Source organism: Oreochromis aureus, linkage group 5 (assembly GCF_013358895.1).
Source record: "Oreochromis aureus strain Israel breed Guangdong linkage group 5, ZZ_aureus, whole genome shotgun sequence".
In the NCBI taxonomy this organism is placed as follows: domain Eukaryota; kingdom Metazoa; phylum Chordata; class Actinopteri; order Cichliformes; family Cichlidae; genus Oreochromis; species Oreochromis aureus.
In genome coordinates, this window is record NC_052946.1 from 28,886,405 (window position 1) to 28,900,212 (window position 13,808).

At 39.2% G+C, this 13,808-nt stretch overlaps 1 protein-coding gene across 5 annotated transcripts in view; it reads left to right on the top strand.

Moving 5' to 3' along the window:
• Positions 1 to 5,276: 5,276 nt before the first annotated feature.
• The window catches only part of ripor3 (RIPOR family member 3), a 54,518-nt gene continuing 45,986 nt past the window's right edge, over positions 5,277 to 13,808 (top strand). The window contains exon 1 of one of the 5 annotated variants that reach the window (XM_039611857.1): positions 5,277 to 5,321. The gene's annotated coding sequence lies outside the window, so the exon portion shown is untranslated. Of the gene's footprint in view, positions 5,322 to 7,466; positions 7,854 to 13,808 lie in introns of those variants that run through there. The other 4 variants (XM_039611859.1, XR_005612994.1, XM_039611858.1 and 1 more) reach the window with 4 other exon arrangements.

The window sequence follows — 13,808 nt, forward strand, 5'->3', positions numbered from 1 at the left end:
TAAAGACAACAGGAATATATATCTAACACAAGATATATATAGAGTCTAGAGGAATATATACAAAGCAAGACAAAGGCATACAATGGAGAGCATAGTGCTTGGAAGCAGCGCAAAGGACTTGTTCTGAGTATGTGAGTCCGTATGTGAGTGGCCTGAGTGATGAGGGTTACTCAGACCATGAGTCAGATTGGTGAGATGGGTGGGCAGGGGTTGGGTGTGGAGGGTGGGATAGTGTTTGTTATCAACGGTGTTAGTACAGTCTGCATTCATTTTAGCTGTAAAATAAGTAAACAATTAAACTGAACAAATTGGCAGTTTATGTTTAAAAACAAAATAAAACTTAATAAATACAGTCAAAGGAAAAACCTCAGCAACATATTAGCTCGACGTTTGTACTCCTCACCATTCTTTCTGGTTTGACCCCATATACTTACATATGCTGATGTGATCTCATTGATAGTGACTATGTCATCTACCATGAATTTGCCACGTGGAATTTTCCGCTCACTTTCCAGTTTTAATCAGTACATTGCATCAGTACAGTACAGTGAACTATGGCTGGCAGAACCAGAGCAGCTACAGCTACTGTTGCAGGAGCCTCGATTTTGATTGTCTCTGCACAAATCAGTAAATGAATATTACACACCTACAGACCAGGTGTTTGCATATGTTCGATTTAATCAGAAGCAGGGATGAAAAAATCACTTTCACTGTGATGATATCATTATAATTTGTGGTTGATTGAAGTATTATTGAGTTACCAGCTCATGTATTGTTAGATGCTAAATGATACTGCCATACTGCTTTAGTATTTGTAATTTTGTCTGTATTTGTTTTTTCTATTCTGTCTGCATAATAATGACTAAGAGCCGCAACTATATCTATTTTGTTATATCTGTCATAGTTAAAGGACACAAACAAGAGAAGTTTTCCTGTATAAAACATAATCATTTGGTCATTTCAGTCACTGAACTAGCTCACTGATTGACTTTATCCCATTATATCACCATTCCCCTCATTTGCTTCATGTCCCTGTGAGACTTGAAGATGTTTCTATTGAATTACAAAATTCTTTAATGTACATGCACCATCATACCTGTCTAATCTCCGTAAACCTTTTAGTCCATCCCTTACTTTCCATGCTATATCTCCCTGTTGAGATCCTGACCTTGCTGAATCCTTTTGGCGCATTTATTCTTATTTTCACTTAAGTTTATTCTCTTTGTTTTTATAACCATGTTACCATCCTGGTGGGTCGACCTTGGTCTCGTTGAATCTATGGCGTCAGTTTGTGTTAAAGTCCATGTCTGTGCTGCCAGCGAGATCACTGTAAACTTGAAAACAACAGCATCTTTGTAACCTGTGTTCTCTCTCCCTCCCTCTTCCTTTTTTCTCCCTCCCTCTTTTTTCTCTCATGTTTCTTGCTGCTCGACCACGGGCCATCCTGATACCTTTTTCTCTCCCTTGGCTGCACAACCTACAACCTCACCTCTTTGCTTCTCTCTCCCACTGGATTAACAGTTTTCTTTTCTGTTTGAGCCGTCTGTCCTCCAGCTCAGTTTTTGTTGATGACAGGAAATTGTTTAATGCCCCCCCCCCCCCCCAAATCCATTTTTTCATATATATTTATGGTTAATTTAATTTTTCTTTGAGTTCTGTAGGTGAAGCAGTGATTGTGACTAAGGCTAAAGGTCTTATCTTCTTCAGCTACGTGGAGTCCAAAACTAGACCACTGGATGCCGTGGAAAAACAACCCGTTCCTTTCGAAAGTGTAAGCTGATTAAGTCATGTTTTGACTTCAAGTGTCACAGCAGATTAGTGATATTTCAAGAGAGCGATGGGGGAGTTGCATCCCAGCAGGCTTTTGTAGACAATTGTTCCTCAACGTCAATGTCAATTAACATAAATGATTATAAAGAATTTGCCTTTCTCAAAGCTAAGGAGTCATTAAATTGATATTTTGTGCTTCGTTTGAGGGAATACGGCAGAGAATTAAGAAATAATTGAGCACTTTGAGGATTAGGCTCTATTTAGGTTCCATGTAAAAACGTGTGACGGTAAAGAAGCCTGCGAGATTTAAGGTCTCGGTCTTCCTGTCATTTCTCGTCCTGTTATGTAGAGCATGGAGCTAACATGCTAGCACTGCAATGATGAGCTCTCACATTCACATGCTAAAACTGTAAGCACCCAAGGTACACAGCATGTATTTTTAGATAGCTGCTTGAGCTCCAAGCATCACTCGCATGTCCTACTTTATTTGTAGTTACGACTCAGATTTAAATATGGGGGCTCGCACTTACATTTGCTTCAGCTTGATCTAGAATATGAACTACATTTAAAATATTTTTCTACTGAGAAACTTTAATCTAAGATCTGTTTGATGTTCTCAAGCACGTCGAAGATGCCCACTGCAATAAGATATGAAATTTTGCTATTTTTTCTAAAAAATTCAGAAGTCAAAAAATGTGAACTCTCTTTATTAAATTATTAGTGCAAATGTAGAAATACTTATTTTCAGTGCAAGGCATGTTCTTCGATTGATCTAACCAACAAGATCCTCAGACACTGAGGATTTTGCACTTCACAGTTGATTTTTCTGGGGAAGCCATTGCATGCTTTGTGTCAGGTAGGTGTGTAAATTAATGTAAACAAGAAGACCAATAACCCTCATAAATTCTTCAGAAGCAGAAAATAAACAGTCTGCATGTAGATGACACAAATGTGTTCCTTGAAAACAGGGTTTCCCCGAAGACAGGAGGATTATAAGCGACTGCCAAGATGTTGTGGTTGTCGCTCATGTGTGAAGCCACACACACAGACGCAGCTTGGCTGCTGCAGTTCCCCTTTGGCAGCCATGTTGACTCCACGGTCTGGTCCATGGCTGTTGCTATAGTAACTGATGCTGATCTGCTCAGTGTTGGGCATCTCGCCCTGGCACTTCTGCGAAGTACGTTGCAACATATTTGCAACAAGAGCAGCATATCAGGCAACAACTGCTTTCTCACGGAAATAGTGAACTCTGACCTGCAGACAGCTGAGATCATTTTTAAAAAACGAATTTCACACGAACCAGTGTGTGATGAAGCCATGTGAAAAGTTTCTAAGGTTTGGCTCTAGTTTAATGGAGCTGGGAATTTAGTTTGAGCTTCTCTAAACACACTGCCAGGCAATTTGTGATTCAGTTCAGAATCGGTTTAGACACTGAATAAGTTAATCTTCTGTGTTTTTTTTATTTTCCTCTTTAAAAGGTTGGAAATGAAAAATGTGGTGATAAAAGTTCAGAAGGTTATGCAGTGCACCAGATGTTTAAACTACGCTTCCTGTACATAAAACTTGGGGTGAAAAGGGGGAAATATTTTTTACTTAGTAGCATCGTATTAACAGCAGAGGGCATCATGCTACAGTGCTAAAGGACATCTCTGATAACTTCAGTTAAGCAAAGTTCAAGAGTGCAGACAGAATATGAAGTGCGCATATACCAAAAAACATATTTGACCTGTTGTTTTACTTTTATGATTAGCACTTCAGAGTCAAAATACTTAAGTACATTTCATGCTTTGATAATTGAGGTGATTTACATGGTGATTCACTTATCAGTGTTCTGCACGTGCTTGTCTCAAAAGTACTTATTCTGGACAAAACTCTGGATCATTTTTCACATCTTTGAAAAATCAGTGCACTAAATGACCATGTTTTTTTCACTTAAACATCTGTTTTAAAAATTGACACAAAAAATTAAAGTCAACTGCAACTCTACATTAAAAATGAAAATGCATTAATGTATTTTTAGGCTGTATAACACTGAGATCTTTCTTAGGTTGATTTCCTTGCATGTAGGGAGGAAAGGGGGCAGCTGAGGCAAAACAGAAGATTTATAATTTTGTAGGACTATGTAGGATTTTACCTTTCTGTTCCCATCACAGTGTGGTTCACAGACAATTATAGCTTTTACATCCATCTTACTCTTGTGTTGCAATGTTTTACTCATCAAGATGGAAGGTTTGGAAGTCAGTCACATGATCAGATGTCTCTCTTGCTCACAAGCGACATGTCTGGACATCAAAGATGGGTTATAGACTGTAGCTAAAAGATGGGTGTTGCTTTTATGAATGTCTTGACTAAAGGAAGGATTTACAATGAGAGGACACAACACACATCAATACACCACATAGTACTACCCCTAAACATACCTGGTGTTATCATCTAGTTTACTCTAAATTTGAACATTGCTTACAAAAAATGCACCATGCCTTATCGAAGAAGGCTCAGTACCGGTGATCAAAAACTAAAGTATTACTGAGTACATAAAGCCAGTGATTTTCTTATGAGACGTCGTCAACAGTCGCCCTCTGCTGGCTAACAGAAAGAATTCAAGTTTAAGATGCTAAAACTTTCAGAGCTGTAGACAAAGCTCATGTTTTATAACCCATCTAAGTAATGGATCAAATTTAACTTGTTATAGATCTTTTTCAACTCTAAAAGTATTTTATGTTAAACAAAAGAGAGTTTAAGACATTTTGCAAGAACTTTTTCAAAAACATAGAAAGGACTGTCAACCAGTTACACACACACACACACACACACACACACACACACACACACACACACACACACACACACACACACACACACACACACACACAACCTAAAGAAATACCCAAGTTTGAGTTTCATTTGAATTTTTATCCATATTAATTCATTAGGAAATACTTCAAGGACATATTGAAATTTGTCTGCTGTTAGTATTTTGGAGTTTTGGAGTGATCTGATAGCAAAATGTGTAATTATCTTGTATTATCTTGAAATAATTTGAAAAATTGATCTAAATTTAAATGCCATTTACAAATGTTAGTATTATTTCATTTCATACATTTTCATGGCATTTGTCCTACTAACCTTAATGTACTGTTATCTTAGTTTCACATTAAAACAACACACTAATTAAATGATGGTCCAACAGTCTATATTATCTAAAACTGTCCTTGAGTAAACTGCAGTTGGTCCTAACAAAGATGAAAGTAGCAGCATGCAGACACACACAGACAGACACAAATGCACACTCAGCTGTTACAGAGAGTGTGTGATGAGGGAGTGGAGAAGCCGAGGCCTCCAGATACACAGGATGGCAGCTCTTCTTCCTTATCTCTGCCTAACATGCAGTTGTGTATGCGTGTGTGTGCGTGCGTGTGTGTGCGTGTGTGTGTGCGTGCGTGCGTGCGTGCGTGTGTGTGTGTGTGTGTGCGTGTATGAGCCAGCTGAAGTAAATATCAGACTATATTTCTGAGCAAGCAGCCAGCTGATCACGAGTGTAGCTGTTCACGGTATGTGCATTTCTATATATATAAATATCTGTGTGTGTGTGTGTGTGTGTGTGTCTGTACATGCATCTTATTGAGCTATGACAGAAACGTTTTTGCATTTTAAACCTTAGTGGGTGTGTTTTTGGGTGTGTGCATTAATATCTGCCATATGTATATCAAATACTGGTAACTGACCCCCAAACCCACAAAGCACTTAATAAAGTTTTATTAACTTAAAACAAATCAGCCCAAATATGAAAATGTGGAGTCGGACATATTCATCTGTATTTTTTAATCATTTGAACAGTTGAATCATTTAGTAGTGTTTTCCGATACTGAAGATCAAAATGTATTTGACTGTCAGAATTTCTCTGTTGTTTGTTAAAAATAGATTTAGAAATACTTATACTTAATTTATCATAATGTGCATCATTATTGCTTCATTGTAATTCAGCTGGACAGATTTTCAACACCAGTGTAATCAACAACAGCGACACTGTGTACTGAAGCAGCTTCCATAACAATGCCAAAAAGGCAAACTAAGACTAAACTAAATGGTGTCAGTGCTCCTACATCAGGGTTTCAGGCACCAGGTTGATTTGGAGAATTTCACACAAAAGCTTTTAGTTTAATTGCAACTTCAAGGGCTTTGGTCAGAGTACGATGTCTTCTGAGGTTTTCACACAGCAACAAGACAAAACTCTGGGTTGTTCCAACTTTAAGCAACTCAACATTTTTCAGTTTGTCTTTACAGACTGCACATTTCTGTCTGATGGCTCTTTCAGCCTCTAATGTGGGTGTGATAATAACACAAATAACAACAACAAAAACAACATAAGAATGTGAGAGTAAAAAGAGCTGCAAGGCAAGCAGTTTTCCTGCACTGGGTCCAGCTTTACATTTCATTTCCTTCTTTTTGTGTTCATTTTTAAAGTTTTCTGGTGCCATTAAAGGGGAATTATCTGCACTTTGGCCAAACTGTGATCGCCTGAAATCTGAGGAATATTTAAGTGAGACAGTGATTTCTTTTTAATTAGAGTAATTTAAATTCAAGTGGGTCAAACCAGTAAAACTGTGTAATAACCAACCGTATGCCAAATGCAACTTGTGGACAGGTTGCTGTTTCCTTCTTTTAAAGGTTTTGAGTTGGTTTTTTTTTGTTTTGTTTTTTTTGCACAAGATGTGAAAGTGAAAAAGAATCAACACTAAAAATTAGCAACACTGAAGATTTATATATTCATATACAAGTATGTGATTTAAAGCAAACCCCTCCCAGGTAATAAGTTGTTAGGGGTTTGTTGTCTTTTCTCGCCTTCACTCACTTTGGAGATTCGCTCTCTCTGCTCTACATTTACATCCAAGCGTATAGATGTGACGAGTCTGCTTGCAGTGTTCAGTGTTTATTTTTCTGAATGCATGGCCATCAGTCAGCACTGATGTATGTGGTCTGCACTGGAGCCAAGTTCCTTAGTTTAAAGCCAAACATGATACTCGCCAAGCGCAGCTGGGGGAAGGGGAAGAAAAAGAGGGAAGGGGAAGAAGGAGGAGGGGATCTTCTAAAACATTTTCATTTGCAACTCAGAAAAGACAGAGAAAGTAGAAGTAGAAGTAACAGGGAAGGTGAAGTTAAGAGAAGAGCTTAAGATTAGAGGACAGTTAGAAAGGGAGCGCACATATCACCCAAAGGAGAGCAGAAGGAAAACGAAAGATTTTGGGGTCATAAAATAATCAAAGTAGGGAGAGTTTACGAGTCTACGAGTATCGTAGAGTCACATAGAAGGAAGCAAGGAAAATGACAGATCAGAGATGACAGAAAGAAGAAATGAAGCATCTAAACACTGACCGGAAAAGAAGAGCGGAGAAAACGGGACAGCTGGGAAAAGTGGAAACAGTTGATTGAAGGAGGAGGCATGAAGGGAAAGATACCGAATGACAAGTGTTGAAAGTTCTGAAGAGGGGAGGCAGGCTGAATGCAAGAGAAAAGCTCAGAGAGGGAGAAAGAACCAAAGTGGTTCAAGAAAAGAAATTTGTTTAACAAAAATCAGGGATGGGAGAGAACGGGGTGATGAAGAGCAGGAGGAAACTTTAGCTGCATTAACTGAATCTGACAAAGGGAAAAAAGGCAGATTTTAAGTGTGGGAAGCCCTGAAAGAGGAGGAGAGAAAGACAGAAGAGGGAGTGGAGAGGGAACCGAGGGGGAGAGGAGAGGAGGAGAGGCAGAGCTGGAAAATAGTGTGTGACAGAAGAAGAGAGAGCAGATATGAGAAGGAGTGAGGAGACCTGAGAAAAGAACCTAATTCAGCATTGTGTTTCCAGCCAGCCTCTCACACTGCTGTGAAACCCTCTTGAACTGCGCTGCTGCTGCATGACTGAACGCTATCAGTCCCGAGCAGGCAGCCGCCAAACCCACACACACACACACACACACATGCACACACACACTCACATGCACACACACGCACACACAAATGGATAGGACTCGTCCGCTGAGGCGGTTTGGTGTGGTGGACTTGGAGTGACAGTTGGGAATAACTGGTTTCTTCGTCCTGTCAGGTAGGTTTAATATGACTTTAAAGATTATATTATATCATGTGGACTTATATTATTGATAGTTTGTGTTTCTGAGCATTAACGAAGCATTAATGTGAAAGCTGAATGCCTTATTCTTGCAAAATTAGTCCAGGAAGTGTCTCTATTTTTGCCTTTTCTCGTTGTTGATCTCTGGTTAATTTCTACCAGCAGACCTGAAACAGTCATTAGAGTTAACATATTTCCATATCTGATATTTGATATCCCAACAACAAACACATGGAATCTGGTCTTTTAAAGGAAACCAGAAACTATTTGTATCAATATTGTGATGCAGAATCTTCATGGGTTTTATTTTTTGCCAGACTAGGGAAGATTCTGTGCTTGTGTAGCTCCATGCTGCCAGAGGAGAAAGGTTTTTTTTAAGATAAAACTTGGTAGTTTGAGTGTTTTCCGTGATATTTAGAACCAAAGAAATATTTGTTTTTTGATGCTGTTTGTTTTAAGCGTTTCCAAGTGAGGAAAAATACAGTGTGAATTGGGCAGGTGATCATGACTGTGCCTGGTTCCACCCGGCTTAGAGGATAAAAGGTCTCCTTAGAACATACACAGAACAGGGCAGGGATGCAGGTTTTCCAGGTTTAGCAGAGTGGCCGGACATTGTTGGTCTCAGTCACAGTATCTTCTGAACTCTGAGTCAGTCTGTGCTGGTATTACAGTGACATCTGCATTAATCCAATGATTTTACAGACTTCTTTCCTCCAGTCTTTGCAGAATTGTTGCTGTGCATTTTTAGATTGTGTTTCTTATAAACATCTTTAAGGAAAATAAAAAAACTTCTACACTTTTGTTTTAACTGTCAAGGTCAGCGAGGTATTTCTGAAATGTTGATCACCAGATGCACATGACTGCATACTGGCACCGTGTCATCTCAGTTCATCAATTGCTGTAGTTTTGAAGCCACAGGCATCCTTTGGCACTGGTGCCCTGACACACCTGCCGTGAGAATATCCAACCCAGTATCACAGCAAAACATGTAACAGACAGTTTGCCATGATATTGAGTTGGGGTTGGGCAAACATATCAGATGGAGAGAGCAGACAGTCCTGCTTAAAGGAATAGTGTAAAAGTCACAAGACTGTCATCCACTGTCATGCCATCTTTGTATTTCGCACTTCCTCTTTTGCTGTTTACCTGAATTGAGGCCCAAAACTACTTGGTTAATATTAGGAAATGATTGTGATTTGGTTTTGTGGTTTACATCCCTTCATAACTTTTGCTTCCTAACCTGAACACTGAAAATGATGCTTAAAGACACCCAGTGGGATCCTGAAAAGTAAATATGTGGCAAACTGGGAGACCAGTCTCACCAGTGCAACCAGCAGGTCACGGCACCAACATCAAAGGGAACCTTATCACTTCCACTTATCAGTTTTATTGTGCAAATCCATTGTATTATATATCCTTACACTTGACCCACTTCCCCAACTCCTCAATAATACAGATAAAGATCAGCTACTACCGGGGGTTAGTACCTGATCTGCCTTCCCAGGTCATCACTAGCTATTTTATTATCTGTTTTTACATATGCTCAAGTAGTGATGAATTAAACTGAGTAGTTATTATTTAACTTCACTGTTACTTACCCTCCTAAAGCAAAGAGAAGCACATACATGGTATGTGCAGCCTCCTTCTTTTTTTCTTGATCTTTCTTCAGCCTAGTACTGTAACTGGATGTTTGTGTGGTCAAATATAGCTACTTACTACTCCTTCTAATACAATATCCTGTTTACTGTGTATAAGTAATCTGGCAGTAATTCAGTATCTGCTTCATTCTTGAGCATATTTTAAGACAAAGCCTGGCATCTGTTCAAGGTATGAGTCACACAGTTTGTGACCTTACATCTTGCATCAATGATTTTCTTTTTTCAGTTTCAGTTTTAAATTAAAACATCTCCAAATGTTTTTCCCCCCTCTGCTCTTTTGTATTCTGTCCCCTCCTGTATCCTCGTACTTCTCCTCCTCTCCACCTTTTCCCATTCCTTCAAATACAAAAAGGGTATTTGCTCTCATAGACTTTCAGTTTCTCATGAACCCCCTCAGCGAGTGCAGCTCAAACTGACAAGCTGCCAGAGAAAATATCAACACAACAAGCCGGGTCAGAATCTCCTGCTCGCTTAGCCTCACTCCACCCCTTCCTCCCGCTCCCTCCCCTCTGTCCTTCTCCTCGTTTTATTCTCCTGCACAGTATTTATGTCTCTTTCTTTTCTCTCTCACCATCTATTTCCTGGTTCCTTTGATTTTCGGGGGATTTTCTTAGTCCAAGTCTTCCCTGGTTTTGTTAAGTTCATGTGGTGTGTTGTGTGTGGCTTTGGCTACACGGATCATTAGATAGACGCAGTAGGAGGTCAATGGTTCCATTGTGGTTGAATTAAATGCTAACGCTTGTCGCTGAGGAAAATGCGCCTGAGGGGATCAAGAGACATTAACAATAAAGGTGGTGGTGGGGCTGTCTGTGTCGGTCACTCTTCCACATTTGCTGGTTCCACACTAATTGGCTCAGACTTCTGAACAATGGCTACATTAGTGGTGGGGACGCAGACTAGCATTTTTCTTTATGAATTTAATGAAGCATGCAGCTATTTGGTATCGTTGTCGTCACTGTTTTGCTATCAGTCAGATTTACATTGATTGCTGTGTTTGAGGAGACTTCCTTTAGACTTTATCTAGCTGCTTTTGAAACGATGGGTGGCAGAGGGAAGACTGAACGGTGGATTAAGCAGCTGACAGCTGATGAAGTCATTTTCAGCCTGCAAGTCAATTGTGTAGCTGTGCTGTGTTTGTCTCACGCTATACTAAACAATGGCAGTGATGCATGGATTAGTTTTGCCTGCTGAAAAGGCAGCAAGGAAGAGGTATGACATGACAACAGTAAATATAACAACAGAAATTACATAATCTGCAGACAAGTTTTTTTTTATTTAAAGAAATAATGTACATAAAAAATATCTAATCTGAGATAAACAAGTGTAAACTCACAGAGCGAAGAGGATCAGTTTTATATTTACACGAATGCAGTCATTTATTTTCTAACCACTCCAGCGGGGTCAAAGGAGTTTGCAAAGAAAAGCGTCTGGACTTCTTTAAGTTGCTTGAAGACGTTTCACCTCTCATCCGAGAAGCTTCTTCAGCGCACAGCAGTCTAGTAAAGAAATTAACTGTGTTTGTGTGATTGGATCAGATATAAATATAAAAACATCCTGGGTTTAATTCTTCCATGCACGTGAGGGGTGAAGGTTAGGATATGTTTTCTGTGCCATTTGTTTGTGATGCATGGGAAAAAGAAGAAGCTACTTAAGTTTGGAGTGATATGCTGATCACGCCCTTTAGTATTTCAAAATTTGACACTGGACTTTCGAGGAACATTTGAAGTTTGTGTGCCGTATGTGTGTATGTGTTGGTGTTTACATGTACAAATCTGAGGTAAACGCTGCACGTGTGTGACATGTGTGCAGACGTACAGCTAAAACTGTCTGATCACTCCACTTTTGCTTTGCCTCTGAACACATTAGCAACACTAACATCATGACATCACTCACCAGATGCTTTTACAGGGCCCACGTGAGCACAGACTCACTGAAAGCTTATCTTGCCCCATGCTCTGTGGCCTCTAGGTTAGGTCCATGATCCCTCTGGAGAAATTGATGAACTGAAAGAAAAATCCACAGCTTGAAGAAATCTATTCCTCCTGCCCCACATGAAAATGTTTTGTTCAGAACACGATCATTTTATGTGCCAAATGAAAGCCACACAAAGCTGTTTATTTGCTAGCAAATAAATTAAATGTCAATTGAGGGAAGTAATCCAGAAGAGCAGATGGAAGCAGTACACTGAGCCTGATTAATTACACCACAGTGACATGTTAGATTCTTTCTAGAAACATTTCTGGATGCGATGGACTAGCTTTGGCCAGCAGATCTATGTAAAGCTTCTGTTTTATCTTGTGAAAATTTGTTGGGGTTGATTTGAGATTTGTCATCTGTGAGTAAAAAGAAAAGTGAAAAATTGAAAAAAAGAATAGCAGGCATGTGCGCTTTTAAAAAAAATCTAATGTCAGAAGATGTCATTGACCTACAGAGAAATCCGTAGCTCCCTTCAGCATTGTAAAAAGAGTTTCAGCTCATTTATTAGCACTGCGGCTACACTTTATTGCTTTGGTTCCCTCCTGCTGTTCTCAAAATGTTGATACTGGTTTTAAAACCCAGTATGTTTTTATGTAAAACCCATTGTACATGCCATGCTCAGTGCCAAACCATGCACCAAATCAAGTGACATCTTGAGATACCGTGAGGTCATTTCATGTCAACTGACCAAATGCTTACAGCCTGACCAGCTCTGATTTCCAGGGTGATGACACACATCTTATTTTAGCTTTCTAATGTTATTAGTTTGCTCACAAAAATATTTTTGTAATGAAGTTAGGGGCATTTCTGAGCCATCTTTTCTGAGCAGCATGTTCTTCCACTGGGCTGTCCCACTGTAAAAAATTCAAAGCCGATATGAGGATGAAGAATCCTGTGCTCAGGAGAAAGTAGAGTTAAGTGAAAAGAAGAGAGGTTTGAACATTCCTCTAACTTCATCACAAAAATATTTTTATGTGCAAACAGGTAACAGCAGTAAGCTAAAATTTGGTAGTTTTCCTTAACAAGCGCATCATCAGCTTGAAAAGATTTTCAGGGAAGTCAGAGATGGTCGGGCTTTTTCTTAAATTTGGTCAGTTGACATGGAATGAGCCACTAGAGAACAACACTATTATTCTCATGAGAGTTAGATAACATTTAGTGGTCTGAGATGTGCTAAATTAGAAGCTTGCTGCTCAGCTTTGCATTAACACTGGAAATGAGGAAAACTGTATAAATACAATGTAACCAACACGGCATCACACGTTGGTCATTAACTGTTTTCAGCAGATGTCAGGCACACTATAAATTCACTTTCATATCCCCCTGAAGCATACTCTGCATTATCTTCCTGTTTGACTCTAATGGGGGTCCTAATCTATGGAATAAATCTGATAATGTTTTTAATTAGACTTAAAGCAGGTGATTGGGAACATAAGTTCATCAGGAAATGTTTACTGAGGCCACAGAGCGAGAGTGCTGAAGAGTGGTTCTCAGGTCCTGCTCACAATCAGAAAAAAAAAGGTTTAAGGGACTGCACTGGCTTCACTTTTGAGACCTGGAAGATACATCTATTTTTTAATATACAGTCTATGGAAACAGAAGAAATAGTAATAGAAATAGCCACGGTGACTATTATCAGTGACTGACACATAATGACCTGATAAAATCAAAGCCCTGAATGAGTGGTATCTAACTCTAAAATTACAAAACAAAACCTCTGGGATCCCCACAAATGATTGGCAAGCTCGTGCTGTGCATGTTATCATGCTGTAAGCTTCAGTTTATAATTATAAATGTTTTGAGAGAGAACAATAACAGATAGGCTTAAATCAAATTACCATTTAGAACAGCGTTTGTTCTTATCTCAAAACATCTGCATTTGCGGTCAGGACCTTCACGAAATCTTTTTCAGGACTAAAATGTGCTTTGAATTAATGGGGGAAATAATTCAAGAGTAGGAGTGATTTCTTTTGCAATGGTGGATATCAGATTATTGGACGGGAATATTTCCATTGTTCCACGACCGCTCATATGTCTTTATTTTAGTGGGAGTGAAGACAAACACAGACTTTTTTTTTTCTCAATACATAAAGGGACTTTTGTATGAAGTCTCTTAGAAACTTGTGTAAAAAAAACTACCCACTCAGTCACTTAGTGGTTTCAGCTCAGCTAAACTGGTCTCTTAACTGGTTTTGGTCAGGTGTACTGTGCATGTATAAACAGATCTGTAGCTCTTTCTGTCACTACGCCATCCCGTTACATAACTCATATTAACTACAGCGAAATACCCCGACGA